Consider the following 4,418-nt stretch of genomic DNA (forward strand, 5'->3'; position numbering starts at 1 on the left):
AGAATCTCAAGTTGATTGAACCATTCAAAAGAGCTGGAATAGGACATCATGAAGTTAAACTTGTCAACTTAAAGTTGTTGAACTTTATACTTGCTGATAGTCCGGATCTAGAAAATAACTGCTGATCATCTGGATAGACTTGAAGCTGTGAAGATTATTCTTGAAAAACATGATGATTCTGAATCTAAACAAAAGATCTTACTCTTATTGAAAAATGATCAAGTTTAAGTTCTTTAACTTGATGAACTGATAATCATGTCTACAAAGGAATTGAAGTATATTCACTATTTGATAAGAGTTGAAGATGAAACTTCAAGGTTATGGTTAAACATGATTCTTGCCAATATCAGAAGAAGGATACTGGATGATGGTCAATATTATTTTGGATAATATGTTCCTACATACATAAATTTCAGAGGGCAAGAAGTCAGCATGAAGAAAGGTGGAGCTGTCATTGAAAATATTCTTACTTAGAGGCATATAACCATGAATCTTGGTGGAAGGAAAACTTGCTATGTGTCACTAGAAGACATGATGACAGATGGAGCTCAAATCAGAAATCTGAGAGCTGCTATCTATCAATTATCTGATAAAACAGAGTATGAAATGAATTTGAAGATCAAGTTAGAAGATATTCTGTTGAAAAATATTGATGACAGAGTTAAAGCTTTTGTTCAAAGATACTGCAGAATTAATCAAGAAATATAAAGATCAAAGTCTGAAACAAAGTAAAATTTACACTATTTATTTTGTATATCTGGTTTTTGGCACTAGACAATTCTGTTAATATTTATGCTTATTCTGCAAAGCATAAATTTGGGGAGATTGTTGAGAATTGGCTAAGTCGAGAATCAGGATATGTCTAACAATCAGGATATGATCAACTGATGTGATATGATTATCCGTTGGAAGCTTCATTATCATCCGTTGACAATCTTTAGTCATCCGTTGATATATACAAATAATTATCCGTTGAAGCTACAACATATATCTGTTGATCAGGTTATCCGTTAAAAATGACTTGGATGATAAGTCAGTACTGCGAGATAAATCAGAAGGTGCTGATTTATAGGATCGTAGTTGATTTGGATATGTATGGAAAATTTTAGAATTATACTGTAACATATCTTGTAATTGATAGAGGACTAATTGTAGATGTGTAGTATATAAACACAGAATATGTTATCACAATGTGGTAAGAGCAGTACTCGAATATTTGCATAACCTAGAAGCTCTTAAGAATATTGTTCTTGAGAGAGTTTTGTAACAGTTTAATGAAGATCAATATAAATTGTTATTTGATTCATTTGTTCTTACTTTACTTTCATAATACATCGATTTATTTAGTAATTGTATCCAACATTCCAACCCCCTTAAACAATTGCTTTACTGGGCAACAATAGAAGAACAAATTAAAGAAGGCCCTGAGAATGTTTATGAAGACGATAATGATGGTAATGTTAAACTCCTTGTTATAGGTAAGCAAACATTGTCATTGAACACTTATACATCAGTGGAGGTAGATGATTTGTAACATGAGAGTTTAACTCAATCATTTTGTAAGGCAAGTCCCCAAATTTTTGAGATTGTGGTAAATTTTGAAAATTACGAGAACTTTAATATGAAGCATGAAATTAAATTGTCTTCACAACCTTATGTATAAATATTTAATGTTGGTTGGGATAATTTATTGCTTGACGATAACACAAGTGGAGATTTTATGGTTGACATTGCTAGTATGAGGTATAAGAATGCTAAATTTTCTAATAATTTTGATGTGGGTACAGGGTAATTAATATTGAGTAGGCCATATCACTTTGATGAGTTATGTCATAAACGTAGAGATGAAATAGTTGTCTTCATAGATGTTGATGGGAAACATGTTTTGTTTCCTTCAAAAGATAATGTTTTCTTGGAGGAATCGTATGAATGTATGGTGTCTCCTGATATAACACATGAGTTTTGCGACGCTGACTCTAAATTTGTTCTTGCGATGGTTAATCATGGTTGGTTTTTATTGATTCTTGTGACGATTTCATGTCGAAAAGTTATTTCGGAGGAAAAAGCTAGCACAATATTCCAATTAGAAATTTGCCTAAAAAGATACCACCATGGAGAGATAAGCAAGAGACATACAATATTCTGATTTTAGATGAGAACTCGAGGTCGAGGTTTTTAGAAGTGAAGGAGACTGATGTAAGACAAGAGGCCCGTGATTATAAAGAGAAACCTCACACGCATGGACTTGTAAGGAAGGAAGTGATGACAACAGTATGATCATGCTAACAGAATGCATGATCATACCAATATAGGGAATTGTTCAAAAGATCAAGGGAGAATAATAGTACGATCATGCTGACTGGATGCATGATCATTCCAAAACAGGAAAATGTTCCAGTGGGTTGAGATTGTGGTGTGTGAGCACGCCCAATACTGCATGATCACACTACCTTATAATAAATATTTAATTTTAATTAGGATTTTGTTTTATTTTATTTTAGGGTTCATTATCCCTATATGAACAATACTATGATGTAACAGAGGAAAATCTTTGATTGAATTAAAACCTAAGAGTTTCCGTTTATTTTTCTTGTGGATTCAAGAATTCTTTCTCGTGGATCCAAGATTTTCCTTGTGGATTCAAGGTATTTCAGGATTTTTTGTTTGAGAGTCCTTGCGAGGATTAGCATTTTCTTATCCTTAGCTTCCGTTCTGCGTCAGTCTGGGCTTAAGGCCTCGAATGGCTCTATATTTTTAGGTAAAGCCCGACCCGGTTAAAAGCTTGGGCTTCGGCTTGGCCTAATCCGATTAAAATCTGATTATTTAAATATATTTCCTTATATATTTATGTATTCACATTTACTATAAATATAAATAATATTTTAAACACATATATATTTATATATTCGTGACTAATAGGGAATAAAAATAACCCTAATCTCCATTAATTAGACCTGATTCGGTCCGAGATCGAAACCCGGTTAATATAGACAGGTAATCAATATAGCATTAATTGGGCTTTAGGGGTCGACATACCACGGATTTATCAATAAATTCGTAGGTCATAAATCGGCCCAGATTGTAGCTGAGAGAGTAAGTTCAAATCAGACTCCAACTCATAAAAGAGTAGTCCTCAATCCATAAAATTCAATAAGGAAGCAAATCTGTAACAACCCGTACTTCCGGACTATTAATTCTAAAATAAAAACTAATACAAAATACAATAATTAATCCAAAATTTTATCACTTAGCCCATGTTCAGATAATCAAATATAAACGCATGACATACAATTTTGAAAATACTAGCAAGATTGATCGAAAACTTACCTCAAATTCTGGCCAGATCTAAATTAAGCCTTTTTGACTATCTAAACAACATTTTCTTGGAAAACATGAAACAAAGTTGTTGAGAACGAAAAGACCTTTCCGAAAAGTCCAGAATTAACGAATTCTGCCTTACGATGAATTAACTATGAATTTTACAAGACTTCAGATTTTTTTGAGAAAAAGCCCTACGAATTATGATATTAAAAATGAGGAAAACGAATATGATGTATTTATAACGATAGAAAATCCTATATCTTAACCTACAAGTAATCCATATTAGAATCTGAACCAAATTTTAGGCCCGTTAGTCTAACTCAATTTTAATATTCTAATCTTTATCAACTTTCAACTTTTTTTTTTCATTATCCTATTATTATTATCATTCTAAAAATTATGGGATATTACAAAATCCCTACATTTTAGGACTCCAAAGTTCATTCTAAGTCTGAGACTTTCCCACCAAGTCTCCTAACCCTAATTAAACTCAAGGCTGCCCACGCCTATATAAAGGGTCTTACCCCTTACCATTCAGAACTATGTTTTTCTGACTTGATTCTTAGTATACAGCAAGGTACGTAGGTATCTTGTGAAGGAATATTGAGTCATAAAATATGAGAGCAGTCAAATAGAGTCTTGAGCTCATGAACCATAACATTAAATACACCCTAATTTTTTACCCATAACATTTGGCACCATCTGTGGGAAGATAAAAACAACTATGGTACTTACACGGAGCAGAAACAACAACAGAGCTGATGATCCCATCCCATAGTAAATGGTCTTATCCACGGTGGAGATACCCCCACGCTCGGACTATGCCACCGCCAAGAGAGGAACCTCTATAGGGGCATCCGTGACTCAAGCTCAAGGGACCGTGAATCCTATCATTCCCCAATCTGGATCTCAGTCAATCCTGACTTTAGGAGCGAACCCTCAAAAATCAAATTTGAACGCTACTTTGGGAGCACAATCTGCGAGTTTTGAAATGTCAACTATGGTGCACCATAGGCCAATAAACCCCACCTATGGGAAGTCGTTGTACCCTGAGGCTGGAGGAAGTAGGCTCCCCCACCTCCTCAACCACAACCATG

This window comes from Apium graveolens, chromosome 5 (genome assembly GCF_009905375.1).
Source record: "Apium graveolens cultivar Ventura chromosome 5, ASM990537v1, whole genome shotgun sequence".
Classification (NCBI taxonomy): Eukaryota; Viridiplantae; Streptophyta; class Magnoliopsida; order Apiales; family Apiaceae; genus Apium; species Apium graveolens.